General features: G+C 47.7%; 1 long non-coding RNA gene across 1 annotated transcript; it reads right to left on the bottom strand.

The window, feature by feature from the left end:
• Positions 1 to 11020: 11020 nt before the first annotated feature.
• On the bottom strand, positions 11021 to 17053 carry LOC146081237 (uncharacterized). The gene is made up of 7 exons (XR_014475096.1): positions 16869 to 17053; positions 16401 to 16561; positions 15626 to 15665; positions 14117 to 14155; positions 13535 to 13568; positions 13175 to 13255; positions 11021 to 11182 (listed from the first exon to the last, which is right to left on the bottom strand). It is a non-coding gene; the product is annotated as an uncharacterized LOC146081237 (long non-coding RNA).
• Positions 17054 to 17329: the final 276 nt, after the last annotated feature.

Raw genomic sequence — 17329 nt, 5'->3', positions numbered from 1 at the left:
TGCACACCTATTCTGCACTACTTTACACAGAACATTCACATCAGTCCTTCTAAGCCAGGGCTGGGCAATTGCGGCCCTCCAGATGTTGATGAACTATACATACCAGCATGCCTTGCATCAGTTTCAGTATGGCCACATAGCAAAACTAATGCAAAGCATCCTGGGATGCAGGGCCGTCTTAACATTAGGAAGGGCCCCAAATTAGTTTGCCCAGGAGCCCACAGTCACCTCCCCAACCCTCACCTCTCTGGCTCTGTGCGGCAGCCAGTCAGCTTCCGGCGGCCGGGGATCCGATCATCTTCGCTGGGGGATCCAGGCAGCGGGATCAGGGCAGCGGCGGTAGCTAGGAGCCTGCCCTGAAGTGGCAAAGCGCTATTAACTGGCGGGGCGGGAAGCGCTGTTGCATTTGAAAAGACTGGCCAGACGCTGATTGGCTGAATTCAGCCAATCAGCGTTCGGCCAGTCTTTTCAAATGCAGCAGCGCTTCCCGCCCCACCGGCAAATAGCGCTAATGGGAAAGATGGTGGCCGGGTGGCGGGGATCCGACCATCCTCGCTGGGGAAGGGGTTCAGGGCGGCGGTGGCGGTAGCTAGGAGCCCGAAGCGGCGACGCACTATTTGTCGGCGGGGGCGGGAAGCGCTGTTGAATTTGAAAAGACTGGCCGGATGCTGATTGGCTGATTTCAGCCAATCAGCATTCAGCCAGTCATTTTAAATGCAGCAGCGCTTCTCGCCCCCCCTGCCGGCAAATAGCGCTTCGGGCTCCTAGCTACCGCCACCGATGCCCTGATCCCCCTGCCGGATCACCCAGTGAGGGTGATCAGAACCCCGGCACACGGACCCCCGAAATTAAATTCACTGCTAGCTAGGAGGTGAAGCGCTATTTGCCGGCGGGGTGGGAAGCGCTGTTGCCTTTTCAAAGACTGGCCGGATGCTGATTTTCTGAATTCAGCCAATCAGCGTCCGGCCAGTCTATTCAAATGCAACAGCGCTTCCCGCCCCGCCGGCAAAAAGAGCTTCGCCGAATCAGGCTTCTAGCTACCGCCACCTCCCTGATCCCCCTGCCCGGATCCCCCAGCGAGGGTGAGCGGATTCCCGGACCCCGGCCACCATCTTTCCCATTGGGCCGGGGGCCCCTAGGTCCTAGGGCCCCCGGGCAACTGCCCATCGTGCCCAATGGGAAAGACGGCACTGCTGGGATGTGTAGTTCATAAACATCTGGAGGGCCGCAATTGCCCAGTCCTGTTCTAAGCTCTACTGCCCAGCAGAGCTTACAATCTATATTCACTACCATATGTACACACTTACACGCTAGGGTTAATTTTAGTTGGGAGCCAATTAGTCAACCAGAAAATGTTTGGACTGTGAGAGGAAACTGGAGTACCCAGGGAAAACCCATGCAAGCACAAGGAGAACATACAAACTCCAGACAATTTGAAAATCAAACCCATGACCTCCATACTGGTAAGATAACATTACACTATCTGTGCTGCCTATTCTTCATTGCTGCTTCCTTACATTACATGAGATCAAAGGTGAATGGTTTAGGGCCATTTCAATTCTCGGCGTAGTTCGAATAACTGATGCAGGAGAAAAATATGGTGTGCAGTCCAGTCCCCCCTCTTTCCCCAATATTTGTGTATATATTGTACAGGTCATAAGGTAAGGCTCCATCATTCTGGTACTGGCACACCTCCCATACACCCTCAGGTGTTTTAATCACCACAGGTTAATATGGGCTCTATTTGAAGACCTAGATAAATTGATATGATGGTTGAAATGTAATAGGATAAGAGATTCAGAAAGTGAGAGATTTAGTAAGAAATCTCCAGTTGTTTTTTGTAAAAGCGGCAATCATTTACACTTCAAAATCAAACTGGTTTCGCTGTGTATATGATTGCCGCTTTAAATAAACTGGAGATTTCTTGCCAAATCTCTCACTTTCTGAATCTCTCATCCTATAAAATTTCCCCCAATGTGTTAGTATTAGATATATTAGGGACTCATCTAATGAAGTTCACTTTGCGCAAATTTGTGCTAAGAAATTCAATTACACTCAATGTTAATTGTAGGAGTTTATCAAAATAATTGTTACTATCAGTGTGCATCAGTATTTTTCTTTATTCCCGGTTGCATGCAGAAGATATCAGCAAATTTATGCTGCAGACTACAGTCCCCGATTTTGCTCAATATGTAAAGTAGCAGTTCTCCTGCACTCGCGATTGATATAACAGGTGAATGTGTGTCCTGGTCCACAATTCCTGTACTCAGTCCATCCCCTACCTTTCCAATCACAAGCAGGCTCTGGTCTATGGGGCCAATTCAGACCTGATCGTAGAGCTGCAAATTTTTGCACACCAGCGATAAGTTAGCCCCATCCCCGTCAGAGTGAAATCCCGCCCCTGTACACGGCTGCGAATTACATTGCAGGCATGCGAATTGTGGAAATCCATTTACAACACTCACCATCTACTGACTCCCTCATCCCCGCGTGCAGCGCTGCTTAAGTCTAGAATTACTCATTGCGGCAGTGGCTGTGGGGAGGCTTGTTGTGGGTGCCACACAATAGACGATGCGGCTGTACCTACTACTGGAAGCCATGGCAAGAGGGAGCCTGGTCTCTGCATATTTCATGCGGTTGGCATGGACTCTGCAAAAATGGCCGCCTTTTAGGAGACTGACACTAGAGGTCCTACTAGACCTCTAGCATCTGTCAGGGGAAGGCAGCATGCCCAGAGATACCAAGAAGTTAGGATTCTGGGACCGCTGCGCTCAAAGCAGTAACCCACTGGCAATGAGCATGTAACCCAAGGCAATAAGTATGTAACCCCTAGCAATAAGCAAGAAACCCCCTGGCAACGAGTATTTAACCCCAGGCTATGAGCCTGTACCCCCTGGCAAAGAGCATGTAACACCTGGTAATGAGCACGTAGGTAAGAAAACTTGGTACTTATGTAGTATCTGGGCTGCCGATTTTTTGATTGTATGCCTTAAGTTAAGGCATACAATCAGATGCGATGCGATGCGATATCGCATCGCATCGCATACGACCATGCGATGCGATGCGATGCGATGACCCGATTTTTCCATAGGATTCAATGTTAAAATGGACTGAGTCCATTTTAACATGGAATTCAATGGGAAAAGGGGTCCTTTTCATACCCCTACTATCCAAGTGGGCATGGAGTTGGATATAAACCTGTGGCGAGCGTAGCGAGCCACCGAGCCCGAAGCGTGGCGAGCGAAGCGAGCCCCGCGAGGGGACGGTATTCTGTGTCCCCTCGCGGGGCTCGCTACGCTCGCCACGCTTCGGGCTCGGTGGCTCGCTACGCTCGCCACAGGTTTATATCCAACTCCATGCCCACTTGGATAGTAGGGGTATGAAAAGGACCCCTTTTCCCATTGAATTCTATGTTAAAATGGACTCAGTCCATTTTAACATTGAATCCTATGGAAAAATCGGGTCCATCGCATCGCATCGCATGCGATATGGTCGGGTTCGATGCGATGCGATGGACCCGATTTCAAAATCGGCAGCCCAGTTACTACATAAGTACCGAAAACTTTTTAATTGATGTATGGTGAGGGCAGCCATTTCTTTATTACCCTTTGACTACTGGAACCCTTAATCCAGCCCAGTGTCTAGATCGTCAATCACCTGGTTGACCACTAATGGTCAAACGCATCTAGTTACAACACCTAAAAATCGTCAGCATCTAGATCAACATTAACAAAAGGTTGAAGGGAAAGTAGTCGACAGTGAAGGTCGACACAATTTTTTTTTTTTTTAACCGACTTGTTCATACATTCCCGGTGGACATAGAGGGAGAATAAAATAGTGTGCTGAAGCATTGCGAGCATAGTGAGCCATGTGAGGGGACGCGGTACATTTATAACCTAGGCACCAAAAAATGTGAAAAACTCATGTCGACAATTTTGCTTGCGTCGAGCTTCTCTTACTGTCGATCTAGACGCTGCCGACCATTTTTAGGCATCTAACTAGATGCGTTCAATCATTTGTGGCCGTCCACGTGATTGTGGATCTATAAATCGTCAATCCGCTATATCATAACTGAAAGGAGCCGGGTCTCTGGAGATTTCATATGGATGGCCTGTAATTTGTAATTATTGCCTCCAACAAAAATGTCTGCCTTCCAGGAGTCCTCTAGCGACTGTTAAGGGAAGGCAGTGCACCCAGCGCTACCCAAACATGCGGATTCCGGAAGCACTGGTGCGCTCTCTGTGCAGTAGCCCTCTGGCAACAATCAAGAAACCCCCTGGCAATGATCTTGTAATCCCCTGGCAATGAGCATATAACCCCCAGGCAATGAGCAAGAAACCCCTGGCAAAGAGCATATAACCCGAGGCAATGAGCAAGAAACCCACAGGCAACGAGCAACAAACCTCAGGCAATAAGCATGTAACCCCAGGCAACAAGCATGTAGGCGAGACAAAATTGATGTATGGGGAAGGTGGCCACTAGTTTTGGTTATATTTTTTTAACCGACTTGTTCTTATATCACGATCCCAGTGGGCATAAAGAGAGAATATTATATTGTGCCGAATGCAGTGAGGCACCGTGCCCAAAGCCATGGGAGGGGATACGCTTGCAATACCAGCAGTATTATGTATGGGCGATGCCGCGGCAGGGGGGGTAGAAAGAGTTACGCCACTCACCTCCATCCCATCCAGCGGGGTCCCTGCTCCAACTTCCGCCCTCCAGTGGCCGGTGCCCTAGGCAAATGCCTAAAGCTGCCTAGTGGTGGCGCCAGCCCTGCACATAGAATCGCAGGTGAAATCATTAGCTCCACCTGTGATCTTTTAAAATGTTTTAGTGAATAATGAGTGCACCTGTGCAACTGTAAAACATGCACTGTTGGGGGTCCTTGAGGACCGAGGTTGAGAAACACTGTAGTAAAAGATCTCTCAGAAATCCCTCCCTAAGCGGTATCTTACACTATTTATTACCAGTTTCTTATATAGCGCACACATATTCCGCAGCGCTTTACAGAAAAAATTTCGACACTCACATCAGTCCCTGCCCCAGTGGAGCTTACAATCTATATTCCCTACCACATGTACATGCGCACACAGAAATTCTAGGGTTAATTTTGTTAGGAGCCAATTAGCCTACCAGTATATTTTTGGAGTGTGGGAGGAAACCGGAGTACCCGGAAGAAACCCAAGCAAGCACGGGGAGAATATACAAACTGATATCTATATTGCAGTGTAAAAATAAAGCAGCCAGTATTTACCCTGCACAGAAACAATAAAACACCCAAATCTAACGCTCTCTGCACATGTTACATCAGCCCCACATGGTTTTGTCCATTAGAGAGTGATTGTGCCTTTGCGAGTGAACTAGAATAACCCCCTATATCCTCTTATGTGTATGGGGCTTAAGACTGTGTAATGCTTGGACAGCACTGGTCAACCAGATAGTTGGGCATGAAAAATTCACTTATATGTCCAGGAATGCAGAGGCCAAATATCTCAAAGTCTGGGTTAGATGGCTACAATCCCAGCATTACAAGCGTATGGGTAGCTAAGAGTCCTGCCGCATAAAATAAAGGGTCATTGGACCTACTACAGTGGTTCCCAAACTTTTTTGAATTACGGCGCCCATGGAATATCAGAATTTTTTTCGCGGCACCCCCAGACCAAAAGTTTCTTCTTATTGGGAAATTTAGAAAAACAAATGAAATAGACTGCATTTATATGTCATCCTTAGGTTTAATTATATGGGGAGGGACATAATTGACTTCTGTTCATACACATACAGTATGATTGGCAGCTACCAGCACTGGTTTTGCCTAATACAACAGAAATAATTTACATTGATCCTGGACCACAAACCCAGGGCACCCCTGCAAGTATCCCGAGGCACCCTAGGGTGCCACGGCACAGTTTGGGAACCACTGACCTACTACATTTACCGTGCAGCAAGCTTCTTTGAGGAATCTACCTGCTATATATACACATATATATTGTGTACATCATTATATGTTTTGATTGTTCTTCTACTTGACTGTGTAGTTCTTTTCCTGAGTGGTAACTTTTGAATATTGTTCTCGCTCTTGCCCAAGACCTATTATCATTTATATATATTTCTAGTGTCCATGAGTCCCAGAAACACTGCCATCTGCTGGCAGAGAGTGGAATTACCTCTCTCTTTCTCTCTCTCTCTCATGCACAAAACACAGACGGTAGCAGACTAGCTTCGAAGCTTTTGCTTCGAGCGGGCTTAAGTATATTATAATGTATTATGACCAAATAGGTTTTATATTTTCTGTTGAACAAGTAATGCCAAATTGACACACTGTTGGCAGGCTTTGTTTGTACAATGCTCATGTTAAAACCAAATAGCTACTGAATTAAAAAAAACAAACAAAAAAAAACATAATGCTTAATTTTAGGCTGTAACTCCTAAAGTAAGATGAAAACATCTATTGCACCATATTCTATTACCTATAAATCTATTGCACCAACTGAATAAACAAATGCATTATATGGAGGCAGCCATTCTCTTTTCACAGATACAGGAACATTATTTTGCCAGGAGCTCCCTCTGCTGGCAGTTTATGATTACACATGCCAATAGAGTGCAAATTACTCCAGGATCAGTATTATCTTTAGTATATTTGGGGGGATGGGTCATTGGATCGACACATATTGGGTTCACATACATTGGGTCGACCACAGAAGGTTGACATGGCGGAGGTCGACAGGGTTGAAAGGACAACACAAGCAATAGGTCGACAACGCCTAGGTCAACAGGTTGACATGTTTTTCACATTTTCTTGTACCAAATGTCAACATGGTTGACCTGGACAGCATCAACGTGTCCCACTGCGCTCAGAATGATTCAGTCACAGTGCAGCGCTATGCTTGGCACACTATCCTATTCTCCATCCACACTTTAGGGGATGGTAGGGGCAGGAAATACTGTACGTCAGCAAAAATAAAAATTATGACCTGTTGTGGTGACCTTTCAACCTTAGCCATGTCAACCTTTCATTTGTCAACCCAATGTGTTGACCTAAAGACCGTATATCATATTTGGCACCTCAAAGTCTTACAACACAGGGAATGTACAACAGGCAGTATGTACGAACCTTGCGGTGTATATCCGGCCAGACAAGCAATCCGGTAAGAAACAGATAAGCTTCTATAGGGTAACACCAGCCCTCCGCATCAGAGCCCCAATGTCAGGGATTTAGTACATTTGGAAATGCCGTAAAACACCTGAAAACTGAGTTTTTACTGCATTTCTGCTCAATAACAGACAAAACCATACTAAAGTACAAACCAATCATGTACACATGGATAAAATCAGGGGCATTTCTGCACAACTGAATGACAGAACTAAATAATCGCAGTCAGTGAGCCTCAGGAGGGCAGACCGCATAATCGCAGCTGCTAAATAAGTGGGGTGTACTGGGGACTAGGAGAATGCAGGGTAAGAAACAACTAGGTGGAGGGCCCTGCCTGTTAGAGATTATCGTCAAAGCGATCTAGTCAGTGTGCGGGCCCCATAACAGAGGTGATTGGTGGTGTCTAAGTAACCTCGTTACATTACTGTTGGGGAATACTTTAGTCAATACCAGAAGATGAACCATTGTTTCCAGTCTCTGTTATCTCCTATATATTTGGCTACATCTGTCACTCAAAGTGGGTGTCTGTGTCTATAACGCTCTGTTCCTGGACTTTCCTCTTAATGTGTGATTGCCTTCATCTGTGCTGAACACCTTTCTGAGAAATTAACCTGTTTAAAACAGGTGATGGCAATCATTCATTAAGGGGAAGTCTAGAAACAGAGCATTGTGTCCCTCCTGGAGAGGGTCATGTTGGGAGGTATGTGACCGAGAACCAGCCCAGTGAGCCCACAGACAGTGCCAGACACCCACTGCCTTCCCATGTTGCCCAGCACTGCTACTCCACAGCCACCAGGTGAGCGCCCCCCTCCCGCGATTTGCGGCAAAACCTCCCCCCCGCGCGCCCCCCCCTCCCGCGATTCGCGGCAAAAACACCCACGACCCCCCCTACCGTGATTCGCAGCAAAAACACCCCCGCGACCCCCCCTCCCGCGATTCGCTGCAAAAAGAACCCCCCCCACGACCCCTCCCGCAATTCGCGGCATAACCACCACCCCGTGACCCCCCCCTCCCACGAATCGCGGCAAACCCTCCCCCGTGACACACCCCCCCCCCCCCCCGATTCGCGGAAAAAACACCCCCCCCCACGACCTCCCTCCCGCGATTCGCGGCAAAAAGAACCCCCCCTTGCACGATTGGCGGCACCCCCCCTGCGACCCCCCTCCCGCGATTCGCGGCACCCCCGCAATTCGCAGCAGCCCCAGGATTAAATAGCACATGCAAAACACTGACATGGCTATGGTCGACAATGAAAAAGGTTGACATGAGTTTTTGAAGATTTATTTTTAATTTTTTCATATTCATTGTCATGTGTCGACATGGACACCAATGAAGTGGCACACTTATGTCAACATTTACATGTGTTGACCTTTCTGTGTTGATTTTTTCTTGTGGCGATTCGCGTCACACCCCCCCCGCAACCCCCCCCTCCCGCGATTCGCGGCACCCCCCGTGACCCCCCACCTCCCGCAATTTGCGGCAACCCCCCACCGGAACCCCTGTGAACCCCGCCCTCCCGCGATTCGCGGCACCCCCCCCGTCATTCGCGGCAGCTCCAGAATTAAATTGCACATGGAAAACACTGACATGGCTATGGTCGACAATGAAAAAGGTTGACATGAGTTTTTGAAGTTTTTTTTGTAATTTTTTGAATATTTTCATATTCATTCTCATGTGTCGACATGGACACCAATGAAGTGCCACACTTATGTCAACATTTACATGTGTTGACCTTTCTGTGTTGATTGTTTTTCTTGTGGCGATTCGCGTCACACCCCCCGCGACCCCCCCCCTCCCGCAATTCGCGGCAACCCCCCACCGGAACCCCCATGAACCCCGCTCTCCCGCGATTCGCGGCACCCACCCCCCGCAACCCCCCCCTCCCGCAAATCGCGGCACCCCCCCGCGATTCGCTGCAGCCCCAGGATTAAATGGCACATGCAAAACACTGGCACGGCTATGGTCGACAATGAAAAAGGTTGACATGAGTTTTTGAAGATTTATTTCATTTTTTGAATGTTTTCATATTCATTGTCATGTGTCAACATGGACACCAATGAAGTGGCACACTTATGTCAACATTTACATGTGTTGACCCTTTCTGTGTTGATTTTTTCTTGTGGCGATTCACGGCACACACGCACCCCACCCCGTGCCCCCCCCTCCCGTGATTCACGGCACACCCCCCGCGACCCCTTCTACCATGATTCGCCGCAACCCCCGCCCCCGTAACCCCCCTCCCGCGATTTGCGGCAACCCACCCCGCGACCCCCCTCCCGCGATTCTCTGCAATCCCTCCCCTCCCGCGATTCGCAGCATCCACCCCCCCACAACCCCCCCTCCTGCAATTCGCGGCACCCCCCGCAACCCCCCCCCCTCCTGCAATTCGCGGCACCCTCCGCGACCCCCCCTCCTGCGATTCGCGGACACCTAAGTTGCAATACAGGGCATCTTTCATACAATTCTAACCATATTTCTCATATACAAACGTTCACAAATTAAGGGGGCGCAGCCCCTTACGACGGTGTGAAGAGCGCCCGTAGGGCGCGATGAATCACCTAGTAGTATATAAAAAGTTAACCAAAAGCACAGAAATAACATCACAGATTAAATGGAATAAAACAAGTTATATTTTAAGTATTAGTTTGGATTTTTTTTTTTTTTTTTTATAGTTTTATGGCATTAGAGCAAGGACTTGCTCTGGCCCACTAAGGAGACCTGGCGAAGCAGCACTGCTTGCCCACTAGGCCCAGTGCCAGAGGCAAAGGGGGAAACAATTGGACACTGATCTTATTATTGATGATCTACAGTGCCGATAGAGGGATGGTTGTAATGGCCCTCATTCACTGGGTGATGTATCTGCAATTGTAGCAATCAATCACAGGAAAAGAGCCCGAATAGCAGGTGACAGCCGATCTGCTGAATGGCACCGGACCCTCAGAGTCACCCTTGCTGCAGGAGCAATCCAGGATTCAGGCTCGGCTGGGATTGCATGCGATACATCGCATGCAAAAGGACCAAATGCAATCCTGTTGGAGCACTGTGTGGAAGAGAAGTCGCCACAGTGTATGGGGACATTAAGTCTTCACCCTTCTCTTGACATACACATTTCCTCAGACTGGGGCATGAAGGTCTCACAGAGAAACACAAAGGTAGGGTGCCGAGATTAGAAGTTCTGGTCAGCCACCACATTGGATGCAGCCAGCCAATGGAGAGGCTTGCCTAACCAAGCACCCAAGTTCATCTTTTAACCTGCTCCTTCAAGTTACTGTGCCCTAGCGGAGGGGGATGTGCCCAGCGCTACATCTCCTCCTACCAGGTAACCACTGCATCCAGGACATCACCCAGGTTACTCTGCACCTGTGGAACACCCTAAGCCACCTGAGTCGGATCACCTTTATACCTTTCAGTGTCACTGAAAACCTACCTCTTATAATCTATCGCACCCTCCTATCTTGCCCTCCCCTTAGACTAAGATTTCTTGAACAGGGCCTTCTGAATCTCATGCATCTACCCAGCATTTTGCTAGTGTTACCCTATAGAAGCCACATCATTTAGCACCCCCTACTCTTACTGCGCAGAGGGACTCCTGTGTGCCGAGGCAGCCCTGTGGGTGACCAGACACACCGTTTGGGAAAGGCTTTATTTAGATATGTGTGTGTGTGTGTGTGTGTGTGTGTGTGTGTGTGTGTGTGTGTGTGTGTGTGTGTGTGTGTGTGTGTGTGTGTGTGTGTGTGTGTGTGTGTGTGTGTGTGTGTGTGTGTGTGTGTGTGTGTCTATACACACACACACACACACACACACACGATTCTACTGTATATGTAGATATATGTATTGTCACCACAAGACTACACAAGATTTTAAAAACAAAGATCAGTCTTTATTTTCTATAAATTACTAAAGGAATAATCAGAGGATAAAACCGGATTGGTTTAGAAATTTGGACTTCGTTGTCAGGGTGTTCCTTTTGCTGGCCTTTGGGCTGATGTTTGAGGCTTGGTTGCTATCACTGGTATAATTCACAATATTCTGAAACAGAGTCAGAGAAATGAATAGCAGGCATGGAATATAACAGACTACGTTACAGAGAATCTGAAGAGACGGATATGGTTTCATTATGTTTAACAAAAGCCACTATACTAAGGTTATATTGCACAGTATAAATTACATACACACAAATATACACATGTGAAACACTTTAGTGTCCTGTTACTGTCGTTTTTGCTGTGTGTAAGCCTGTAAAACTAAGTGGAGGGGACATATCCCATCAGCGGTGGTAAATTACCGCTGCCAATACAGTAACTTTGCCGGGAGCAATCTATTAGCCCCACAGCTGTGCGATTCTGCCCCTGATGCAGGCACTTACCGGGGGATTATGCTTCCGCTGCCTCCGGGACCCAATCCGCAATAAGCAGCAGGAGCTGCGATAACATGGGATCTGGATCTTATTATGATGAAAAGGCCCCTAATTGGATATCGTGATGACCATCGGACTTAAATAGCGGCATCAGGCCATTATTTAATTGACCGAAAATGGATGACATCTGATTGGATGCCCTTCAAAGTTGTACACAAACTGCAGGACACACATACGCATGTAGCCAGCCAGGTGCGACTTTTGCAGTCCCAATCATTCCAACGGCCGCGGACACACTAGTTACCCCATCCAGGCATTGTGGGATGTATGAGCGTGGCTACACCTGTAGGTGTCTATATGAGACTTATGGTGTGTACACACGGGGGAAATATGGCTTCCTATGTTGCCGATATAGTGCACATCAGAAGCCATATCGCAAGCAGAGTGAGCGCAAATCGGCAGCGACATAATGAGGGCAACCAAGACTATATAGTCTTTGTGCCTTAATACTTACATAGCTCCGGCGGCCAGAGGGGCTTCTCCTGGGGCTGCAGGGCTGATGCGCAGTGACCTGGAAGTCCGCTGTAGAGACTTCCGGGTCACTGCGGAGGTGCTGGTGTGGCCACTGATGTATGGGGCGGGAGGAAGCTGTTCCTGTGCCGCGGCCCCTGCCATCTGTGCCCCTGTCTCAGGTATCGGTACTGCCCTCTTCACTCCTTCATGCCGTGCGATGCGATCAGATCTCATCGGGACTCGCATCGCACGGCATGTCGACCGTGTGTACACACCATTACACAAAGCTGTACTATAGTATATAATAAAGGCCACAAATAGGAATCTCAAGCCATGGAATGGCTTCTTTGTGGAGACCTGCCTTTTTGCTACATTCTCACCCTTCCCATCACCAACTTACCTGATAAGAGTAATTTACTATGGAGAACTTCTATCTATAGGGGCTGCCATACTGTGTAAATGCTCAGGGTGGGGTCTTACAGTGTATTTACAATTCCACATTCCCAGAGTCACCCTGCAGTCACCCCGTCCTGCTTTACACTAACAAAGCTGTGGGATCTCTGGCCCAGCGGCTTAAAACCAGAGCGGTTCAGGCTCCGTTCTATGAGAGAACACAGAACCAGGGAGAATATACAGTGGTGTGTGTTTTCGGGAACGAAAGACATTTGATATGGTGCATGTCACGACAAGGAGCGCATGGTTGCAACATTGTGGGCTGTGTAGTTATGTCTTCCCTGTACTATGGTACCGACCATCCACCCCACTTCATGTGCCCGTTACCAGACATCCACCCTGGGTTATTATTCCATATAGCAGTTCCCTAAGCCAAAGTATCAGTTCTGTAGCCTCAGGTAAATCCTTAGTAAGCATCAACTGGAGAGTGTCTCCTGTCAGCTGTACGATCATCATCACCGGCCACTCCCGATATAGGGCTAGATGCACTTAACTTCAAAAGTGATAAAATGGAGAGTGATAAACCACCAACCAATCAGCTCTTGCCTGACATTTTTCAAACCCAGTCTGTGACATGGCAGGTAGGAGCTGATTGGCTGGCTGTTTATCACTCTCCATTTTATCACTTTTGAAGCTTAGTGCATCTGGCCCTTAATCTGGTGAGAAGGTCCCAGACAGCTTCCATAGTGTGCACTTACCGTTATGTATAAGTACGGGCCGTTTCATAGAGTCAGAGCCCCAACGCTCAGCCACTGCCAGACACCACAGCCCCGGATGTACTGCAAAGACAACAGCAGAGTAATCAGACATCACAGACTGTACACCATGAGGACATGACACAGGCCGCATTGCTGTGTACAGCCTGGTGACACGCAGGCCCACCATGTCCTACAGGGGAGAGCGTTAGATCACCAGGATACGTAGCCTCAGGTAAATCCTTTACATGCATCAGTTACAGAACAGAGTCTCCGTTCAGGTGTACAAATGTCTCATCACTGGCTACATACATATAAGCCCACATAGCTGCATATATCCAGGTGGGATGTAAGGAGACTGACCTTTCCATGCGTAGCACTGACTCCGACAAGTGATCTGTGAAAAAAAAAAAAGAAAAAAAAAAAAAAAAAGAGGTTTTAGCTGTCAGTTATACTGACATACGACAGTTACTGGTAGCCGATGTCTTCAATGAGCCAATCCAAAGTACCAACCAATCAGCTTCAGTTCTCAAACCCAGCCAGTAAAATAACCTAAACTGATTGGTTCATACTTTCTCAGGGCGGAACGCACCAACAAATCTGGTCAATAACACCGGTTTCTGAGGTTATACCGCTTACCACATATGCGCCAAACCTGCAATAGAACCGTGGGTCTGGATGCGGTGGGCAGTGCTATCTGTAGATTGTGATGCCCCTATAGATTGTGATGCCCCTATAGAAGCCTATGGGCTTCTTCCACCTTCTCTTGCGCCAAGCTTTGATCGGTCTCCCCCAAACTTTTTTTTTTCTAAATGCAAAACTACTGTATGTAGCCTCAGATAAATCCTTTGAGTACATCAGCTGTTATACATGAGTACGGGTGTCATCATTGACTACATACAGGTTATATATTCACGGGATATTACACATTTATAAACCATTTACCTTTTCCTCGGCGGTGACCAGCGGCCTTGTCCTATGGACCTTAAATAAAGAACAATGACAAATCATCAGCAATTAAGCAGCCTGTATTTTGCCTAATATATTGGTGCATGTTGCATTTCTATAGCGATTTCATTTTCTTAGCAGTGCATTAAACATTACCCCCCCACATACTGTGAGTAGTAGACACACTGCCCCCCCCCACATACTGTTAGTAGATACATTGCCCCCACACAAACTGTTAGTAGATACTTTGCCCCCCCCCCCCCCACACTGTAAGTAGTAAATACACTGCCCCCCCCCCCCACACACACACACACACACACACACACACAAACTAAGTAGGAGATACACTGCCCCCACACAAGCTGTAAGTAGTAGATACAATGCAGATGCTGTGGGCTAGACCAGAAGGAATTAATGGTGCAGATAGGAGTAGACCAATTGGTGTGTAAAGGCCCCCATACATTAGGCCGACTTGTCCTTAAGACAAGTCGGACCCAATTCTCCTGTGAGCCGCCCGGGAGCTCCCCAGGAGGTTCTCACACAATTTGGCACTTGATGAGCCAAATTTGACATGTGATAAATCGACGGGACGCACAGTGGCGGGTATTAGATTTTAAAATACCTGTCAAATGACTAGCCGTTCTCTGATTGGCTGAGCTCTCAGGGACCCGCTGCCCGCCCCACTGCTCCCCCGGGGTCTGCATGCATATGCTTACAGGGAGGTCGGACGTGATCGTACATGCTGACCGTCCGACCTCCCTGATCCGGTCCGATGCGCACGGGACCGCGCATCGGATCAGATATCACACCTGCGATTTTGGGCCGATTTCACCCGATTAACGGCACAAAGTGCCGAAATCGGATGAAATCTTCCCAAAATCGTATAGTGTATGGGGGCCTTAACAGAACATACATAAATCCCTGGGTAGTAATCCTTCAAAAACTTTACAGAATTATCTTGTCACCCCCTTACAATCAGGGACCCACTAGCGCAGTGATGGCTAACCTTGACACTCAAGCTTTTGTTGAACTACACATCCCAGCATGCCCTGCATAGCAGAACATAGACAAATAGTAAAACTGTAGCAGGGCATGCTTGGATGTGTAGTTCAACAACAGCTGGAGTGTCAAGGTTAGCCATCACTGCGCTAGTGTCTGCTTTGCATTTAAAAAAAAAAAAGTTCCAATAACACCAGAAAGTTGACCTATCAGTAGCCAATTACCCTACCTTGGCTTTGGATGCGGTGGGCCGTGCCATCTGTAGATTGTGATGCCCCTATAGAAGCCTATGTGCTTCTTCCACCTTCCCTCGCGCCAAGCTTTGTTCGGTCTCCCCCATAGTTCTCTATGTCAAACTGTTTTTCTAAATGCAAAACTACCGTATGTAGCCTCAGATAAATCCTTTGAGTACATCAGCTGTTATACATGAGTACGGGTGTCATCATTGACTACATACAGGTTATATATCATGGGATATTACACATTTATAAACCATTGACCATTTACCTTTTCCTCGGCGGTGACCAGCGGCCTTGGTCCTATGGACCTTAAATAAAGAACAATGACAAATCATCAGCAATTACGCAGCCTGTATTTTGCCTAATATATTGGTGCATGTTGCATTTCTATATCGATTTCATTTTCTTAGCAGTGCGTTATTACCCCCCACACATACTGTGAGTAGTAGACACACTGCCCCCCCACATACTGTGAGTAGTAGATGCACTGCCCCCCCCCCACATACTGTGAGTAGTAGATACATTGCCCCCCCACACACACACACAAACTGTAAGTAGTAGATACACTGCCCCCACACAAACTGTAAGTAGTAGATACAATGCAGATGCTGTGGGCTAGACCAGAAGGAATTAATGGTGCAGATATGAGTAGACCATATTGCTTCAATATTTTTTATAAAGTATGCTTTTTTTTTTTACAATACTATGCAAATCTGTGCATCTATTTAAGTTTTTAAAACAAAAATACTTGAGCAGAATAGGAGCTTCCATGCTGCCTGTTCCCCTTGGGAGAGGGGGCAGGCTGTGCTGCAGGAGCTACCAGGAGGGGGGTGGGGGTGTACTGGATGCAGGACTCACTGCACCAGGGGGCCAGGGACTGGGAGGACAAACTAGAATACAGCAGAGGGGGAGGGGGTGTCTGTGTGCTGCAGAAACCCCAGAGCACTTCATACACATGCACAGAACATTATTTTGAAATCAAGACAGATCATTAATAGGGCTTGCTGTTATATATTGCAACAGTTGACACAGAAGGAAAGTACCTCTCATTGTAGGCTTATTACACACGTCATGCAGCACTTGGGGCAACGTCCCACAGCAGTGCACAATGGCATTACATCTGCATCACGTATGATCAGTAGGCAGCTGCAGAACACCAGGCCCTAGAATTCTGATTGCGAGTGGCAAGAGCATCATCACAGTCCTGGAAGTCAAATAAAAGTGAAAATGCTAAAAAATACTTCACTGCAATCTATCATACACAGTATATAATACTATATAGCAGCAGCAGCAAGCACCGATTGCACCTTATGGGCACCGAGCAGGAAGAGGCTGGAAACGCAACACGTGGCTGCTGCTAAGTCATGCAGCACTCACTCACTATAACCCACATGCATGCAGCACTACGCCACAGCCTCTATACATTCCTGGACTCAGCCTGACACATGCATTCAGTTATATATGGCAGGTCAGTGTTCCCATAAGTAACAGGAGAACCACGCATTACCAACCTCTGTGCGCAGCCAGCTCGAGTCCAAAAGGAAGGAAGGACTGAATGAGGGTGGGGTGTCTTCCGTGCCCCTGGGGCCAGCCTCCATGACCTTTAAACCCACCCACCCACTCACAGGCACATGTCGGGAGACCTATATAACACACTCACTTTCCCCACTTCCAGGCCCAGGAATGGATGTCAGTAGGCTGACACCACATTACAGCCCAGCGCCTATTACAATGGGAATAAGTACAGATTTGTACAAGTTTGGACTTTACTGAAAAGTTTTTGGTCACGTGATTCAGATGTTCTCTTTATGCCCAGCAGGTGTCGCTGGTGATCAGGGCACGGTGGAGTACTGGGATTCTTGCTCCTTCATGTTGCGAAGTTCCTACAGTGCACATACAGCTTATGCTGCCTGGACAACATGTTTCCAATCCATTTAACTCTGAATTTTACATGTCCCTAATTTTAACATGA

This window comes from Crinia signifera, chromosome 5 (assembly GCF_055691185.1).
Source record: "Crinia signifera chromosome 5, ASM5569118v1, whole genome shotgun sequence".
NCBI lineage: Eukaryota > Metazoa > Chordata > Amphibia > Anura > Myobatrachidae > Crinia > Crinia signifera.
Note: the sequence above shows the minus strand (reverse complement) of the source record. Positions and strands in the feature narration are given on the sequence as shown.